This window comes from Euleptes europaea, chromosome 12 (genome assembly GCF_029931775.1).
Source record: "Euleptes europaea isolate rEulEur1 chromosome 12, rEulEur1.hap1, whole genome shotgun sequence".
Taxonomy (NCBI): Eukaryota; Metazoa; Chordata; class Lepidosauria; order Squamata; family Sphaerodactylidae; genus Euleptes; species Euleptes europaea.
In genome coordinates, this window is record NC_079323.1 from 57,075,886 (window position 1) to 57,096,507 (window position 20,622).

A 20,622-nucleotide genomic window follows, 5' to 3' on the forward strand; every position below is an offset into this window, starting at 1 on the left:
AGAATCAAACCTAAATATATTTTGGGGCTTGTCTCTTCTGACATGAAAACGAGATGTTGTCTAAGTTTGTAGTATCCTTCCTTAGAAACAAAAAGAATTTCCTGCAGTTCGGATACTTCATGTTGCTAGAGTCATGAGAAGCAAAATAACTGGAACAGATGTTTCACACAGTAAATTTTCTTACTATTCCAACCACAAATAAACCTCAAGAATTTGTATCTTTTAGAATGCTCGATCACTGCTCCAGAGCATACCTAGTTTTCAACGCCTTGTGGCTCTCCTGTGCTTTCAAATATTATAGGTTCTACCTGATTTAACATAGCACAGTAGTCTGTGCTTCCTGCTTAAATGTTAATAGGTTGTGATTATATTGGAAGATAAAATTATCAAGTATTCTGGAAGGAGTTTAACTTTCACTATTACTAGTGGGACCAGTTCAGGTGGATTTGAAAATTGTTCTGTTAAATGGGTACTTTCATGGGTAAAATGTATTGTAGCCATTCATACTCAGTTTTCAGTGGCTTATGCTTCAGTTATCAGAAATGAACCAACTGAGTTATTCAATAGTTAAAACTATTGAAGTAAAAAACAATCCTGTAGGATGTTTAGCATTGTAATGGCATAACTGCTGTAGGTAACAGAAGCTTTACCTACTGAACCTCAAACATTTTTTGCTGGTTTACAAAATGTAAAAGCCAATGGAATTCTTCATTTCCTACCTCAAAACAGACATTTTTATATCTGTTTGGAATATGATCATTTTCCTGTAATGCCTATTTGCTTTGCAGGGTTCTAGAAGAGTTAAGTCTTCTGACATGTTAACGCATTGTTTAAGTTAGTGATGATTTAGCCTGTCTAGAGAAGTTAGCTTGCATTGATACTGAAATGTAAACACATGGTGAATATTTGGCCAAATACATCATCTGAATAGTACTTCTAATAACCAGCATGTATTACAAAAACCTACACTACCTCATAAACTGATTTCAAGGTCATTCTGGGCTGCAAAGATTCAACACATGCTTGTCACAAATTAGCATTATGATTTACACAGCTTACAGACTTTTGACTTCATTATGGAAGTTCCTATAAAGGTTTTGCATGTTTTTTTTTCCTGTGTGTTTATTTCCCTAGGGATGATTTGGGGAAAGATTTCAATAAGCATTTAAGCAAGCAGTTTTTTGGGGTGTGGTGTGCCTTTTATAAGGCACTTGCTGTTAGAATATGCACATAATTTCTTTTGGGGGAATTTACTAACTTTCTGATCAATCCTGCTCTTTTATGACAAATCAGTTAACAGTGCCAAATCTGTTAGGGCACACAATGTAAAATCTGTATAATAAAAATGCAAATTAAATTCTGTTTTTAAAGGACGTAATATTGACTCAGGCTCTATATCTGTAGGGGACTCTAATTTTCTAATTCTCTGTGGTCTGGCTAGTGGTTGAGATAAAAAGGGGAGTGTGGGTAAGGTGTCTATTCAAAATCAGAAGATAAGGAACGAGGAATGAACTAATCACTGTTTTCTAAGGGGGCAGTGGGACAAACTGCATTACTGGTGTCTGTTAAAATAAATTCAGTATCTGGATTGGAGCACTGGTTCAGTTCAGACTCTTTAAAAATGAATGGTTAAATATGCTCACTTTCTAATACCAAATGAGAAAAAGAAAATGGGGGTGGTTTAAAGCCTAACCAACTACTTTGAGAATAGCTGATCCAGTAATGTTTCAGGATGCATGGAAACATTGAAAAACTAAATAATCAACTTGCAAATATTTAGAACGAACATCAATGGCAGTTTTGGATATATATAAAATCTCAGGTAAACATATTTTTAAATTTCAGCTAAGAGCATTGAGTTTTGAACTTGTAAAATACTTGTATCAAGGCATGTTCACAATTGTTTGAAATATGTTGGACAGAATGTTAGGCATTTTAAAAAGAAAACCCCTACATTAATTACAATTGATTTTGTATCTTTCCTAATCCAGTGTTTTTTTAATGCAGTAAAACCACTATACTTTCTAAGGTCTCCATTTTTTGTAAAATTTTGGCATTGTAGAATTGAAGCTTATTAATTGATTTAGTACTACTAAAGCTGAACTCTGGAAATAACATTATTTATACAGTTTATATAATATATTAAAGCCGCACATATTACTGAATTAAATAAAACTCTTAAAAGCTCTGTTTCAAATGTTGTGTGTGTTTATTACCTTGGAAAAATAAGTGTCATTGCTGAAGACTTCTTTTTTGGTTAATAATGTTTAGAGGGTGGCTGAACCGGGATGGGAAGGGGCCTCAGAAACCCTTCAGAGCTATTCATAGAAATAGAGAAAGACCAGTATCACACAAAATCTGGATTTTGGTATTCAACTGAAAACTGCCATTGGCTGTTGTTGTCTATGGATGCAGAGCGGCATCTGTCTGACTCTGGAAAACAAAGTGAACATTGGTTTGGTTTAATACCTGAAGTAATTATGACAACCGTTCTAAGGCTGCACCTTCTGGGTAATAATTCTAGAGAAATAATCATGTAACTGCAGCAAATGGAATTTAATATTTTTATTCCAGCGTAATCTTACATGGAATACTAGAATCTATTTCTTCAGATTTGATGCAGTGGCTCTTCATTGAGCAGATTTTTGTGTAGGTGGTTTCTTGTATTTTCCTTGATTAGATTTGAATTTTGTTTAATTACAGTTCACCCTTCCTGCATTCTATGGCCCATTGATCCTGCTGTGTATTTTTATGCCTTTTATGTGAAAGGTCTGCCTAGTGAGGGAACCATTCCATTGCATCCAATGAAGTGGGTTCTAATCCATGAAAGTGGAAGAAAATTTTGTTACTCTAAGATGTCAATAGACTCAGTCAATTAGAGTTTGTAGAGCTAAGCTACTGGATCCCACCAAGTAATCAGCGTGTTTTCTGGTTAGTGCTTTGAGGTGGGTGACTGCAGGTGGTGATGACTGAATGAACTCCAACCCTTTCCCCTGAAGTCGAGAGTCTCTGCCCCCATTCCTAGAAAACTGAGAGGGCTCCACTTTTACCGTAGCTGGACATGAAATGGTCTCTCTACTGAAAAGGTCTTGTGGACTCCTGGACCCATTTTGAGACATGCTGCTCTTTTGAGTATACATTAAAGAATCAGATGCTTTATAATAAATCTTAATATTCACTTAAATCTCAGTTTGTAAATGTGCAAATCAATTGTAAGGTGACCAACAAATCCTTTTTTTGGGGTGGGGGGTGGGTAATGTTAAGTTTTGAATTACTGTCAGACGTTTATGTCAGTGTGACCTAATAGCACTATCCTTCCCCTGCCTAGAATGAGTGAATTAAATTAACAGAATTTACCATGCGTGTTTAACAACCGGTGTCTTAAGACAGCTCTATTAGATAATTTCATTCAAACGAGACTTTCTCTGCCAGAATAAGTTTGTGTATACTTTTTGCAAATAATCACAATTTTTATTGTAAATAACAAGATTGTCAGGAAAGAGCCCACTAAAAGGAGAGCTTGTTTTGCGTAGCTACCAGCAATTCTAAAGCTCTTACAGCATCTAAGTATAATTCTGCTGATCCCATTGAAAATGATAGACGTTCTCACAGAGTGACTAAGTGTAGCTTCTAAAAGATGTTTAAATATTAAAAGCCTAAGAAGTCAGACTGTAGAGCTGAAATAATTTAAATGACAGTTCATATGGATCTTTACATGGTGCTGACAGGGCAGGACTACTCACTTCCCCCCCACTAATATGCATAGTGCATACAATACACGCTGTGACATGACTAATGTTGCACAGCCCCAGAGTCTGATTGTCTAGAGAACACCTAAGCATTTCTGTTCCATTCTGGTTTGGGTTTCTTTTACAGCTTTTTTGGTGGATGTGAGAGCTGAGAACATATTTAGCTGTATAGTTGAGCACCAAGTTAAAGGTGGTTCCCCTGCCCCCTTTTTTTTTTATTTCACATGGAAACCCAAAGACAGTACCTGGTTATGGAGTGAGTTGTTAAGAAACCTCACTTTCTTACAAAGAACATTTTGTTGTTTGGATGGATACCTATTGATATGTGTCTTTATGATTTTTCCTGCCCCTCAAAGAGCTTTAAGAACTTTCCTATCTCCCCCTGTTTAACCCTTATGTACCAAATTTTTATCACTGTACACATACAACAAAATTCTTTAGGCTGCCCCATCAGTCTGCCTCAAAATCTTGTAGTAGCAATAGTAGCTGGCCAGAAAAATAGCAATATTCTATTTACACTCTTGAAAATAAAGCATAAGTACTCTTACATTTGGTATGGAATAATGTCACTATTGTATCCAGAGAAGACTCCAAGTTATATATCTACCAGGCTTCGGGTTCGGAACAAAAATATATGTAGATTCTATTGGGTTTTACATATGGTTAATATGGCAGAGTTTGCCCGGTCATGGAAGTGTGATATTGAGTGCAATAAAATCAATCTTCCTAAGAGGTAAATTGCAAAAAAGAAGGATTTACATTTATTCAAGTTTAGTCTGTTAACATTCTTGTTGCAGTTGATAAAAGATAGAAAGCCTAATCTAAAGAATACATTTCCCTATAGAAGTGGCTAGCTAATCCAGCGCCATGTGAGCGCAAGTATGATTGCATTGGTTTTACAGGAGAGACCTGCAGAAATGTCTGCCTCCATTAGGGTTGCCAACTGCCAGGTAGTAGCAGGAGATCTGCTAATTCAGCTGATCTCCAGCTGATAGACATCAGATCACCTGGAGAAAAATGGCCGCTTTGGCTATTGAACTCTATGGCATTGAAGTCCCTCCCCTCCCCAAACCCCGCCCTCTTCAGGCTCCGCCCCAAAAATCTGTTGGTGGTGGAGAGGGACCTGGCAACCCTAGCCCTCCATGCAGACCATGTGGGAAAAGAGACAGAGAGGAGGAGGGGTTAGAGGGCAGGCCCTGGGTTCAAACAAAGAGGAACATCCCATTCAAGAGATAATAACCACAAACTTAGAGAAAATTAGCATCCCCCCAATGTCTAGGCATGCTGAGTCGCTCTCCAACAGATTCCTCACCATAATACTGTGGATGACAAAAACCACAAACTCAGGCCGCACACAGACAAGGTGAGAGACTCCCCGCCTGCAGAAAAATATGACTTTAAAAATTGAACACGCACAAAACCTGGCCTAATGAGGGCTGAAAATGTTCCAGAAAGGCCAAAATGTTGAGAATAGTTGAGTCTCGGTTGAAGGGGGGAAACTAGGCTATTCAAGTCCCTTTGAGAATCTGGAGTGGGAGATGGGGGGATGATTTTTTGGGATTTTTCAAGTTGTTTCCCTTCTGTGTTTTCTTATAAATGCTCGTTTTGTCAACTGTAAAACAAAAAATACAGTTTGAAGAAAGTAGAAAGTAAACATATAATCCCTTGCATATGGGTATGTGCAAATATCTGTTTAGCTCTCTGAATCGCACAGAAAGAAATCCTGCAGGTTTCACAGAAGTGTGGGATTGATTTCTACTTAGGTATGGTTAGGAACATGCCCTGAGGATGTAGCTACACTACACAAGTAAATTCCATGCTATTAATAGTCAAGGCATCCTCTGGAAACTTTGAATGTGTGCTCATTGGCATTAGAAGATCCCACTAGAATCATAGAGTTGGAAGGGACCACCAGGGTCATCTGGTCCAACCCCCTGCACAATGCAGGAAATTCACAACTATCTCCCCCTCCACACACACACCCAGTGACTCCATGCCCAGAAGATGGCCAAGATGCCCTCCCTCTCATCATCTGCTTAAGGTAAAAGAATCAGCATTGCTGACAGATGGCCATCTAGCCTTTGCTTAAAAACGTCCAGAGAAGAAGAGCTTACCACCTCCCGAGGAAGCCTGTTCTACTGAGGAACCGCTCTAACTTAGAAAATTCTTCCTAATGTCTAGACGGAAACTCTATTGATTTAATTTCAACCCGTTGGTTCTGCTCCGACATTCTGGGGCAACAGAAAACAACTCGGCACCATCCTCTATATGACAGCCCTTCAAGTACTTGAAGATGGTTATCGTATCACCTCTCAGTCTTCTCCTCTTCAGGCTAAACATACCCACCTCCTTCAAGAGGAGAAGCTGAGTTACCTGTGACTAAATTCCAAACCTGCTTTTAAGCAGTATGAAACCACAAAAATAAAGCACTCCCGTGCTAATACCATAAGGTTTGGAATTCAGCACAGAGACACTAGTACAAAGTAGACAAAATATTATTGTGTTTAAACATGCAATAAAGCAAAATGCAATGATACATACAGGAAACACATGCAATTATATACAAACGTACAGTTCTTTTTTTGATGCAGTCTTTATGCAATGAGATTTCCTTGTGTAGTTGATTCTATACGAGCTTAGCTACTACACTTGGGAGTATCCTACGGGAACCAGCTAACTGATTATATGATACATGATACATTTTGTAAAATTGTAAGTATGGAGAATTATTTATACTATTTTATGATATTTATTATAATGCTAGCTTTTATATCAGCATATTGTATTTAAACATAGGAATTGAATTGGGGCTGAAGAAATATTCTTGAAACGGCCGTCCCCCCATCTACTGTTATCCTATGAAGATTTGAATATTTATAGAAGTACCTTATGGACTTTTTAATGAATTTTCCTACAACTACACAAGGAAATCTCATTGCATAAAGACTGCATCAAAAAAAGAACTGTACGTTTGTATATAATTGCATGTGTTTCCTGTATGTATCATTGCACTTTGCTTTATTGCATGTTTAAACACAATAATATTTTGTCTACTTTGCACTAGTGTCTCTGTGTTTAATCAGTATGAAGCAAACATTTCCACTTCACCCATTTAGTGCAAAATGACACCTATACTCCTAGTTAAGAATTTTATATAACTAAATGATAAGCCATATCCACTTAAAGAGATGGGTGTAGCCTGTTGCCTTCCCATCAAATGATTTAGTCTTGACCCCTGGTATTTGCCATTTTTTAATTTGTGAGCAATTAAACTGTTTATGAACATTCTATATTGCCTCAGTAGAGGGACCAGTTTTGTCAGGAGGTCACATTTCTGTATATAGAAACTGGAGATCATACAGCCTGTGACAATAGAGGTCTCAAAAACTGCACATCGGTGTAAGTTCAGGTGCTTACAGAACACATAACAGTTTCAAACTGACCACCTTCTCCTTTGTAAAGCAGCACACTAATGCTGCTCAGTTTCCAGATGGTAAGTTGAGGCTCTTATACAGAATCTGCAGTTAGTTTCAACTGGAGAATGAAACACTATTCCGTCCAGCAATAGGTATACCCTAGTGGCATTTTTTAATGTAATGTTATTTATTTAAAATATTTATAAGCCTAAGCAGTAAGTAGGAGCCCCGTGGCGCAGAGTGTTAAGCTGCAGTACTGCAGTTAAAAGCTCTGCTCACGACCTGAGTTCGATCCCGACAGAAGTTGGTTTCAGGTAGCCGGCTCAAGGTTGACTCAGCCTTCCATCCTTCCGAGGTCGGTCAAATGAGGACCCAGCTTGCTGGGGGTAAAGGGAAGATGACTGGGGAAGGCACTGGCAAACCACCCCGCAAACAAAGTCTGCCTAGAAAATGCCGTGATGTGACGTCACCCCATGGGTCAGGAATGACTCGGTGCTTGCACAGGGGACCTTTACCTTTACCTTTAAGCAGTAAGTAGTCGGCAAAACCACAAAATGTGGTTGAAAGTAACACAAACTTTAATTGAAATCTTCATTTACACAGGGTTTTGTTTTTGTTTGATCCTTGGTATCCTACCTTTAAATGATTGGTTCTTTGCACAAGGGACAGTTCGAGATCTGAGATTTATTTATAGGTCATTTTCATTTTGAAGCAATAGATGGCAGCAGATTATTGCAGGCTGCCTGCTGCGCTAGCGGAGTGGCTCCAGTGCTGTTAACTGAATCCAAAGGAAAGTGGAGGATTCGCAAACAGATAATACATTTATGAAATTAGCAATTAAGAAGATTTCATGTAAAACTGCTGCCATAATCACATTTAATAACAATATCCAAATGTAAGTACTCTCAGCATATGATTTGCAGGCTCACTAAATTAGATTTAATGCCTTTAAATATAGCTTTCTATCTTGAGCAAGGCAAGGTACAACTGGAAACATTCAGATGACTCACAATGGCACCGTTTTAATGTATTGTCTTTTAAAACAATTAAAATTGACTCAAAGACCATCTGTAATTTAGGTGCAAAGTTGTCATATCGTCTGCAGAGAAGGAAGAAAAGGACTGATAAGCAGTTCTTGAAAGGATCACTGGGTGTGTTATTCGGAGTATTTCTCATTTTGAATGTATTGTGTCTCTGAACCTTGAGTTGAGAAAGAATCAGCCTATAGAAGCTTAGTGGGCATTTGATTGAGCAAATTGTTTAAAGTGTCAATAGAGGGTATATAGATTAATATAACAAATGCTTATGATTAATAAAGGAGCCTTCAACTGAAACTTATGTTGGGTTAAGAAGCCAATACAAAAATATTTTAGGATAGAATTAAACGTGATTTTTTTTTTACTTTATACTTCTTAGCTTTTAAATTATTTTCTTACATTTTCTTTAACTTTATTCCACAAACCTAGTTTCACTTTCATTTCCCCTACCTGGTAGGGTTGCCAACCTCCAGGTACTAGCTGGAGATCTCCTGCTATTACAACTGATCTCCAGCCGATTAGAGATCAGTTCACCTGGAGAAAATGGCTGCTATGGCAATTGGACTCTATAGCATTGAAGTCCCTCCCCTCCCCAAACCCCGCCCTCCTCAGGCTCTGTCCACAAAACCTCCCATCGGTGTTGAAGAGAGACCTGGCAACACTACTACCAGGTGATAGGGATGAATGTGCATAAATGTAATTTTTGCATCCACACTGCAGCAGAATTGGCCACGACTGTGGGGACGTCATAGAGGGCTGCTGAAGAAAAGTAAAAGATCCACCACCACAGTACTTTCTGCTGATGGCAACCATGGGATCCAGCCCATGGAGTGAACTTTCTAGAACTACAACTGATCTCTATACTACAGAGATTAATTCCCCTGGAGGAAATGGAATCTTTAGAAGGCAGGTTTTAAGGCAACGTATCCCTGCTGCACTTCTTCTTCTACCCAAACTCTGCCCTACCCAGGCACCACCCCTAAATCTCCAGGAATTTCCCAAGCTGGGCTTGGCAGCCCTGGCTTGGTTCCTGCCCCAGGTTGCTTTTGTTCTAGCCTACCCCATGACTAAATGACTAAACTGAGGCTATCGTATTTTGGTCACATCATGAGACGACAAGAGTCCCTGGAAAAGACAGTCATGCTAGGAAAAGTTGAGGGCAGAAGGAAAAGAGGAAGACTCAACAAGAGGTGGATGGACTCAATAAAGGAAGCCACAGCCTTCAGTTTGCAAGACTGAGCAAGGCTGTCAAAGCTAGGACATTTTGGAGGACTTTCATTCATAGGGTTGCCATGAGTCGGAAGAGACTTGACGGCACTTAACACACACACACACCATGATCCCCAGCATAGCCTTTTTGGCTGATCAAAGGGTCCCCCTCCTCCCCTTTCCCCAGCAGAAAAGCTGGTTGTATACAATACACGGGCTATTATCATACGTTGAAATATTTTTTGGCTTTGTCTCTCCTCATTTAGAGTTTTTGTGAAAAATGCACATTTATTAATCTGAGAAAACCGAATTAAGTATATATTGTTCCATCTGGCATTCAGCAAATAATGATCTTTCAATGCTAATCTGTGTGTTGTTTTCTGTTGGAAAGATTAACTATGAGTGACGTTAATTTTGATTACGTTAAGACTAATCCAATAAAACTGAGTAAGAAGCTTTAGTTTAATTACATATGCTTCATTAATTTCTAATGAAATGTGAGATGTGATAAACAATTCCTCAAATACATATTACTGTTCTAATTTTGGGAGCAAAGTATTTCAAGATCATTGTTTACATGAAAAGTACTTTTGAGAACCTTCATAGGGTCAATCCATTTGGGTAATGTCTTTGATTAAGCGATCATGAAATTCACAATTGTGTGAAATCCTGAAAAATCCTACCATGAGCAAGGACACATCATAAACATCCAGCAACAAGTTAAAACCAGTGAACAATGAATGCACACAATCCATAATCAAAATATACAGTTAAAATACAGACAAAGTAGTTTATTGTCCTCCAAATGCTCTCTGGAATCAAACAAATACTCTCTGGGATCTTACATGCCTTCCTGAATGCAGCAGGCAAAGGTACCTGCTGCACCCACTGTGAGCTTACTATGGCCAAACAAACAATCCTAGGGGAGGGTACCACCAGAAGAAGGCTGTTTGGGGAGCATGACTGGTGCATGTGAGTATCCCAACAGATGCAGTTCAAGAGATATAAGGGCCCTAGGTTGTGAAGGGTTTTAAAGTGATAACCAACACTTTGAATTGGACCTGGAAGCAGGTAGGAACCAGTGCAGTTCTCACAGCAGTGGAGTTCCAAGCATCTGGCCCCAGGCAGGAGCTAAATATTGCATTTTGTACCAATTGAGCCTTCTGAGATGTCTTCAAAGGCATAGAGCATGTTACAGTAGTACAGTCTGGAGGTTAAAGTCAGCAGAGGGACCAATTACCAGCCAGATGAAATTAAACGGCATTTTTAGCAACAGCAACTTTCTGCTAATCCACTGACAAGACTAGGACCAAGAACACGCACAAGATCTTAATTCAATCTACAAGAGAAAGCTTAACTCCATCTATGGCTGCAGACTGATACCAGATAACAATCTTATTTATCTTCTTTGAAGAGAGATTTCATATTTTCTCCTCTTTTCCCATCTTGGTATCCATACCAGCTCTGTGTGTCGCATCAGGCCAATAAACAGGGTTTCTGGTCATTTCCTCAACACAAGAAGTAGTGCAAAAGAAGGAATTGGGTAGTAGTGTTGAATGCTGATATTATTTTAATTATTTAATTAAAATTATTTAAACAATCCTTATAGTTCTCCTCTCTTTCATTCATACCATCATTCATACTTTCATTCATACCAGCGTGGTGTAGTGGTTAAGAGTGGTGGTTTGGAGCGGTGGAGTCTGATCTGGAGAACCGGGTTTGATTCTCCACTCCTCCACATGAGCGGCGGAGGCTAAGCTGGTGAACTGGATTTGTTTCCCCACTCCTACGCACTAAGCCAACTGGGTGACCTTGGGCAAGTCATGCTCTCTCAGCCTCACCTACCTCACAGGGTGTCTGTTGTGGGGAGGGGAAGGGAAAGGTGATTGTAAACTGGTTTGAGTCTCCCTTAAGTAGTAGAGAAAGTCGGCATATAAAAACCAACTCTTCTTTTTCTGTGTGCTCTGTAATGTCTCAATTGGCTTTATAGAAGAAGGAAAAGGGCGCAATCCTGAAGGGAGGGGTAGATACAGCTGAGACAATACTGTCTATTGCAAACGGAAGCGAAACTTCCCTCCTTCCCCTTTTTTTCCTTCTGTACCCTATAAAATTACAATAAACATTTATTTAAAAAAAACAACAACTCTTCTTCTTCTTTTCCCTTCTAACCCCCCTCCCTGACTGATTTACAAGAAACACATCATTTCCAATCTAAACCTTGGCTGCTTTTCAGCTGATAGCAAATGTTTATTACTGGGCATCAAACACTAAATAGACATTTATAACTGCAACACTGGTGAAAGTAAGCAATGAAATCAGACAGCACATCAGTTCTGATGCTTATCACATGTTCATTGCATTGGACAAAACAACTTAGCAACTGATGCTACATACATGCCTTGCATGCTGTCAAATAAATGCCTGCTTTTATTAATTTCTGTTCAACGCTGGCACAAAATTACATGGCAGGATGCACTGCTGTTGCATATGACAAAGCAGCCTTGTTAGGGGTAGGTGGACTTGCTAGTGGGTTATTAAATTATTAGGAATATAGAGAGTGGGTCTGTGACAGGTATTTTGACCTCATGGTGACTTGACTGCCTACTGCAGTTGCCTTCTAGATCTCACACATATTTAGATAGATTGAATGATAGTTCTGGGAGGAGTCAGTGATCATGGTGCATATTTGCACCAATGACATTGGAAAATGTAGTCATGTGGTCCTGGAGGAAAAAATTAGGTAAATAGGCAGAAAGTTACAGGCCAGGACCTCAAGGGTGGCATTCTTGGAATTGCAAACTGGTTCCTCATGCAGATAGGGTTCCTGGAGATCTGGGGGTACAGCCTGGGGAGGACAAAGTTTGTGGAGAGGAAAGAGCTCAGCTGAGATGGGATGCCATTGAGTGTACCCTCCAAAGCTGCCATTTTCTCCAAGGAAACTGATCACTGTCATCTAGAGATCAGTTGTAATCCCAGGAGAACTCCGAGCCCCACTTGGAGGTTGCAACCCTACACCCAGGTCCCGCTAGACAGGCACAGACTAGGAGTCTCAATGCATGGATGAGAAAGTGGTGCTGGGAGTGAGGGTTTAGATTTTTTTTAGGCACTGGGGACTTTCTGGGACATGCTGGTTCCGTACAAAAGAGAGAGGCTTCAGTTGAACCAAAAAGAAGTACTGCTGTCAGAGCAGCTTTTAATCTAACCCCAGGAGGAAAGCCATCACGAGCTGGAGAGCCTCCATTTCGGGACACATCAGTCCAAAGGATAAAATTGTGAGGAGCACAATAGAATTTGGGAATGAGAGTAGGATTGCAAAGGAGGGCCATGTGTGGAGACAAAGGGGTTGAGAGAGGCGAGGGTTGTTGGAGAGGGAAATGCATTATGGGTGTCTATATGCCAATACTAGAATCTTTTGAGTCAGGATGGGAGAGCTGGGGTACTTGGTGTTAAATGACAATTTAGATATAGTGGGTGTTTCAGAAACATGGTGGAATGTTTCTGAAATCAATGGGATACGATAATCCCTTGGTATAAGCTCTGTATGCAGGGCAGGAAGTGACATGCTGTGGGAGGTGTTGTGTTGTATATCAAAGAGGGCATAGAATCAAATAAGTTAGAAAGCATTAGGAGAATTAACTCCCCAACAGAAGCAATATGAGTGAAATACTAGGTCCTAAAGGTTACTTAAAAGTGGGGGTGAACTATCACCCACCTGATCAAACCCTTACAGCTGATCTCAACATGGAGAAGGAAATAAGGGAAGTGACTAAAGAAGCTAATGTTGTGACACTGGATGACTTCAGCTCTCCTCACATCGACTGGGTAAACTTGTGCTCCGGTCATGCTGTTGAAATGAGGTTCCTAGACATGGTAAACGGCTACACTGGAGCAGTTGATCACAGAGCCAACAAGAGGGGTCTTGGAGTTGGTTCCAAGACATGGTGAGAGTGGTGCACCGACTGGCGGCAGTGATCACAATGCTATTAAGTTCTGCATTCATGTCAATGGAAAGTTACCCCTAAAGTCCAAAAGTGTAACATTTGATTTCCAAAGAGGGAACTTTACAAAAATAAGGAGAATAGTTAAAAGGGAGCTGAAAGGGAAACACAAGTGAATCAAATCCTTACTGGATGCTTGGAAACGATTTAAAACCATACTAATTGAAGACAAGATAGAATGCATTTTCCAGGTTAGGAAAAGTACTGCCAAGTCTAAAAGAATGACTACATGGTTAATAACCTAAGTCAAGGAAACCGTAAAAAGTTTCTCCTTTTAAAAAGTAGGAGGTCTGCCCCAACAAAGTGAACAGAAGGGAGCACAGGGTCTAGCAATATTGTAAGTTAATAATTAGGCATGCAAAATGAGAATTTGAGGAGCTGGTTGCTAAAGGCATTAAGACAAACAATAAGCATTTCTTTAAATATATGCAGAGCGGGAAACCAGCCAGAGAAGCAATTGGGCGTCTGGATGACCACAGAACAAAAGGATTGCTACAGGTAGATAGATGGCAGAGAAGTTAAGAAATATCTTTGCATCTGTGTTCACTGTGGAAAGTGTGGGGCATATACCCAGACAGCAGCAGTTAGAAGTCTGCAGAACTGAGTCAAATTGAGGTGACAAGAGATGAAGTTCCAGACCTATTGGGGAAATTAAAGACCAATGTCTCCAGGTCCTGATGGCATACACCCACCTTAGAGTTGCCAGGTACCTCTTCACCACTGGAGGGAGGTTTTGGGGGCGGAGCCTGAGAGGGCAGGGTTTGGGGAGGGGGTAACCATTTTCTCCAGGTGAACTGATCTGTATTGGCTGGAGATCAGTTGTAATAGCAAGGGATCTCCAGCTACTACCTGGAGGTTGGCAACCATAACCCACCTATCACTAAATTCAGCCACTGTACCAGAAGAATTGAGAGTAGCAAATCCTACACTGATTTTTTAAAGGGGGTCCAGAGGGGAACCGGGAAATTACAGGCGAGTTAGCCTAACGTCTGTCCCAGTAGAAACTGTTGTCAAAGACAGAGGACAAAACCTGCTGAAAGAAAATCTGCATGGCTTCTGCAAAGGGAAGTCCTACCTCATCAACTTTTTGGAGTTCTTTGAGAAAGTGAACAAACATGCTGATAATGGTGACCCAGTAGACATTATATACTTGAACTTTCAAAAGGCTTTTGACAAAGACTCCTGAGTAAATCATGGAATATAAGGACATTTCTTCTAATGAATCACGAACAGAGTAGGAATAAAATGACAGTTCTTGCCATGAAGGGAAGTAAGCAGCGGGGTCCCACAAGGTTTGATATTGGGGCCAGTGTTGCCGGTATTTAATTTGTTCATAAATGTTCTGGAACTGGTGGTGAGCAGTACAGTGGCAAAGTTTGAAGCTGACACAGAATTATTCAGGATGGTGAAAATGATGGCAGACTGTGAAGATGTCTGGAGGATTTCCACAAATTGGGTGAAATGGTAGCAATGTGGCAAATTAAGTTCAATATAGGTAAGCGTAAGGTGATCCACAATGGAACAAAAAAATCCTAACTTCAAGTATATGCTGATGGGATCTGAACTTGCTGAGACTAAGAGGGAAAGAGACTTTGGGGTGTTAGTGGATAACTCAATGAAAGTGTCAACCCAGTGTGCCCTAGCAGTAAACAGGGCAGACTGTGAAGGGGATTATTAGAAAAGGGATCAAAAATAGTACAGCCAACATTATAATGCCCCTGTACAGATCTATGGTGTGGCTTAATTTGAAACTATAACATATGGTGTAGTGGTTAAGAATGGTGGTTTGGAGCGGTGGACTCTGATCTGGAGAACCGGATTCGATTCCCCACTCCTCCACATGAGCGGCAGAAGCTAATCTGGTGAACTGGATTTGTTTCCCCACTCCTACACAGGAAGCCAGCTGGGTGACCTTGGGCTAGTCACACTCTCTCAGCCCCACCTACCTCACAGGGTGTCTGTTGTGGGTAGGGGAAGGGAAGGTGATTGTAAGCCGGTTTGAGTCTTCCTTAAGTGGAAGAGAAAGTCGGCATATAAAAACCAACTCTTTTTCTTAAATCAGCAATAATATGTATATATGTGACTGTCTGTAACATTTTAAAAATTTTATTCATGTAATTCTAGGTGTTGTGGGTTTTATATTTTGTATGGTTTTAATCTGAATATTGTTAAGGTCTGTGACTAAAACATTAATAAAACTGATGATGATGACAGATTCATGGAGGATATATCTAACAGTGGCTACTAGCCATAGTGACTAAAGGGACCCTCTACAATCAGAGCCAATACACTTCTGAATGCAAGTGCCAGGAGTTAATCAGGGAAAGGCCTCAGCCTCTAAGCCTTGTTTTGGTCCTCCAGACCAAACTGGTTGACCACTGTATGAGACAGGATGCTGGACCATTGCTCTGATCCAGCAGGACTCTTCTTATATTGTTATGTTCTTGTCACACCTGAACAGGTATGGGTCTGTTGATCACCATTTGGGTGGGAGAACTCCTGGGCCACTTACGCAGGGTCAATTTTGATGCTTGCTCAAAGCTGTTTTTTTAAACGCAACCTTTAAAATACCTATTCATGGTCCCAATGCAAAAGGAGAAATTCCACCCCCCCCACTTGCCTGCTCCTTTGTTCCTTCTATTAGCAACCTCCGTTTGCACAGCTAACACACGGCTGTGAATTTTGCATGCTTCTTTGAGGGGATTCTTTGCGGTGAGGGCGGAGCAAACACAAAAGGTTGCGTTAAAGGGGCTCTTAAGAAATGCGAAGTAGGTATGCGCCGGCTTCGCAGTCACTTCCAAAATGATGGTTCAGCGTGCAAAACTCAAAAAAAAGCTGCAGGGCACTTCAGCCTGGAACACGCTGCTAATTACCAAGCATAAATGGCCCTGGTAATCCTATGTAAATCCACTTTAAAACTCATGTGATGGGAGAAAGACTGCACATGTGCAATATATAACTAAATAACAACTCCAATAATCTGAAGTAGTACCTTTGACTTATTGGCCCAGTTGTTCACTTGGGTGGATAGAACTGGCATTATGCCAGAGGCATGGACCAGAGCGATACTGGTTCCCATCCACAAAAAGGGAGACCACACAATTCCATCGAACTTTAGACCAATCAGTCTCCTTTCGATCATAGGGAAACTCTATGCTAAACATCTACTAAGCAAACTTTTACCTTGGATAGCAGAATATAAGATATCAGGCCCTGAACAAGTAGGTTTCTGCAAAGGAAAAACCACATTAGACCACTGCATTGTGCTCACACATCTAGTTAATAAGTATTCCAAGAAAACCAACTCTAAGCTATATACAGCTTTCCTGGACCTGAAGGGGGCATTTGACTCCATTTCAAGGAACTTATTATGGGATAAGTTAACAAGTATGAACATCGACAAGAGATTATTAACCCACTATCAATTTGCAGTTAAATCAGCAGAAATTAGTTCATCAGCAATTACTCGCTTCTTTTTCAGTAGAGGCAATCAATACATCCCTGCTGCCCTTAAGGTTTACAATGCCAAAGTTAATGCACAATTACTGTATGGTATACCCATCTGGATCAGAGCACTAGAATATCCGCTGGAACGCACTCAAGCTAAATTTCTCGGGCAAATAATGGGCAAGCCCCGCTGCGTACCATATGCGGCATTGTGTTTGGAAACAGGCCAAATGCTACTTGAAACCAGAGCGTGGCTTACTACCTTTAAATTCTGGCTATGCCTCCACTTTAAGGCAGATTCCTCCTCTCTCATTCACCATATGCTCATGGAGTCGTATGCTTCCAATTGGCTCTCACACATTGAAAGCAGAATCAAATCTATTGGCCTGAATTTTGATTCCCTACTCATGCTCTCTGACGTAGAAGCTTTCCAGATGATAAAACGCAGACTTTTAGACATAGGCCTTCAGGATCTATATAGGGCTGCTAATGAAACCTGCTCGCCACTAAACCTAAGGATACCTTTCGATGTTTACCAGCCTTCCCCATATCTGTCTCGTATGTATGATCCATCTTATTGCAGAGCCATCTCCCTAGCTAGGTTTAATGTTTTGCCATCTGCGTTACTCGATGGAAGATTTAGTAAAATCCCTCAGTTAGTCAGACTTTGTCCCTGTGGCAGTAAGTGTGCTGAGACAGTTGTCCATGTTTTATTTTATTGTAGTTTCTATTCAGAAATTCGTAATGAACTACTAAGCCCTTTTCATACACATAGACTGAATGCCTCCGATTCCAATAATGCTTCCTTTTTTTTGAATAATTGTTCGCCCTATGTTCTGGAGAAGGTAGCACAATTTTTAAAGATTGCTATAGAACGCCGCAAATTATTTAAATAGACAGATGTGTTAGCTCACAACACTATCTTATGCAAGTGTCTTTTAACCATTTTATAAGGTCACATCTCAAATATTTATATTTTTACACGCTACTGTATGTACAGTGATTTTATGCCAATAAAGGACGATATGACTATGACTAGTACCTTTGACATAAATTGAAAAAGAATGATATGTAAAGTGTTTCGAGTTTGGCTGTTTTTATTAGCTTTGAAGCTACAGACTTTAAATTGATACTTTGATGACAGAAGGAGGAAAAAGCATCAATTTGTGTGCTTCAATCCTTTGGGATATTGACCAGTTGGGTGTAAATAAGTACTCTCTGGCTGAACAAAAGAGTATGGATTTTCAGTGCAAACTGTACTTACTATAACTAAACACTTATTTCAGGACGTGCTCCCTGCCAATCATTTCAAACTATGAATGCTGTGAATTAAAACCAGGAAGAAGCTGAGTAGTTAAAGTCACACTGAGAAAGAAATTTTCAGACATGATTTTAAAAAACACGTTGTGGCTAGTCTAGTAGGCTCCTTAAAAATCCTGCGGTTTTTCAAATTCCATAGGGATTTGGTTTAATGGCAAAACCATTTAGATTAAGAACTATAAAACTCATCATTCTCTGACTTACGAACTTCTGCCTGTCATGGATGGCTGATATGCAAAGCATTGCTTAGGTTCGTGTAAGGGTCTTGTACTAACTCAGAAGGCTTTTTGGACTTTTTGTCTTTGAACACCAGGTACCGTGCCATATCACAAACTGCTTGTAGCACTCCCTTTGGTTTCAAAAGCAATTTGCCTTATGGGGTGGTGCATTTGAGCCCCCTTGGATTCAGGGGTCAACTGACCATTTAACTTACTGAGAAAATTCCCAGTGGGCTACTTCTAGGGTTGCCAGGTCCCTCTTGGCAACTGGCGGGAGTTTTTTTTGGCGGAGCCTGAGGAGGGTGGGGTTTGGGGAGGGAAGGGACTTCAATGCCACAGAGTCCAATTGCCAAAGCAGCCATTTTCTCCAGGTGAACTGATCTCTATGGGCTGGAGATCAGTTGTAAGAGCAGGAGATTTCCAGCTATTACCTGGAGGTTGGCAACCCTAGCTACTGCCCCAGAGTACCACTGGCAAGCAGGAGCAAGCAGGGCCAAGCACCAGCAGTTCTGCTAGTGCTGCAGAGACCTCTTCTCGGCATCTCTTCACTGTGGTCCTTGCCTCAGACATCTTTAGTCCAGCTACTTAGAAGCACAGGAAAGTCTTTTATAGACAATATATGGTGTTATATGTGATTCAATGGACATTTATTTCCTTTGCTACATTGCATACCTTGCTGGACTAATTTTGCTTATCATATGAAAAATTTCGGATGTGTATCTTCTTGATTCTTGTATGTATATATGTTCACTTTTTGCACTTACCTTCACTTTCATAAATTTATTTCCTCTTTATATTACCTTGTGAGTGCTGTTTGGATCTTTTCCATTATCTATACAGCACTGAGCCTTTATTCCTTCCAGTGCTGCAGAGACTGGCTTGTACATGGGAGACTAGGGCTGCCAGGCCTCCCACTATGGTGGGATACCTCCTGCCAGCAACCCTCTTTATGGCAGGAGAAGTTTTTTTTTTTTTTTTTTTTTTTTAATGCCAGCAGCATCTGCATCTCTAGATCACTTCCAGGTAGGGTTGCCAACCTCCAGGTACTGGGAAAAAAGGCACTACGGTACCTATACCTCATAGGTTTGGAAATCCGCACAGGAGCGAGTAAGTATAACAAAGTGCAAAAGCATGTGTATTAAGTACCACAACACCAAGTGAGCACAAACAAACAATATTATCTAATACAAAGTGGCACTCTATCGAAATCCTAATATATATAATAACAAATAATGAAAGATCTTTTGTGTGTTGAATATAGTTCTTCAAGCTTCATGCAACCTCCAGGTACTAGCTGGAGATCTCCCACTATTACCACTGATCTCCAGTTGATAGAGATCAGTTCACCAGGAGAAAATGGCCGTTTTGGCAATTGGACTCTGTGGCAATTGGACTCTCTGGCATTGAAGTCCCTCCCCTCCCCAAATCCTGTCTTCCTCAGGCTCCACCCCAAAAATCTCCAGGTATTTCCAGTCCTGGAGCTGGCAACCCTACTTCCAGGGGAAACTCGGAAGTAGCAGGATCGCTCTAGGAATTGCTGGAAATCCTATGGTTTACCATCTGCGAAAACCCAGAAGTGATGTAGCAGCACCCAGGATGTTGTGGCCCACCATGTCCCTACCATCAAGCCTCCTGCCAGTTACCAAGGATGGCCAGGAAAACCTATAGGGGGCACTCAATCTGGCTTGTTCCCGGGCCATTGTAACTTCCCAGCCTCCCAGGTGTGGATTCATTAAACTAGTTCCCCAGTTATTTCTTATATTTTCCATTCAGGCTTTACAAACTATTACAAATCTCATCTTCATAGAGCGTTTTAAAACACCATTCAATTTTTTTTATATATATAATTTTTTTATTTTCTTATTAAGTCACATACAATTTCAATATTGTCATCTTCAGAGTTACGTCAAATAAAATAATTTCAAACTAATCAGCCTAATCAGCATTGACTTTTTCTGACTTCCCCTCTCCCCTCCTCTATCAAATTAATATCTATATAATCCCCTCTGTATTTGCTTTCTAATTCATTAGAGTTCATTATATCATTTCAATAAGCTACAAATTATCATCTTCTATACTTTAATTATTAAATACTTCATCCTTTCAACATTAATCAATTGAATTAGATTAAGTCATAGCCTTTAACATTTCCCTAAAGCCATAGCCTTTAACATTTCCCCCAAACACCATTCTATTTTGACCTCTGTTATCCTCCATCCCTAAATGCC

General features: G+C 40.2%; 1 protein-coding gene across 2 annotated transcripts in view; it reads right to left on the reverse strand.

Moving 5' to 3' along the window:
- The window catches only part of GRIK1 (glutamate ionotropic receptor kainate type subunit 1), a 207,022-nt gene that overhangs the window by 74,562 nt on the left and 111,838 nt on the right, over window positions 1-20,622 (reverse strand). The window lies entirely within an intron of this gene.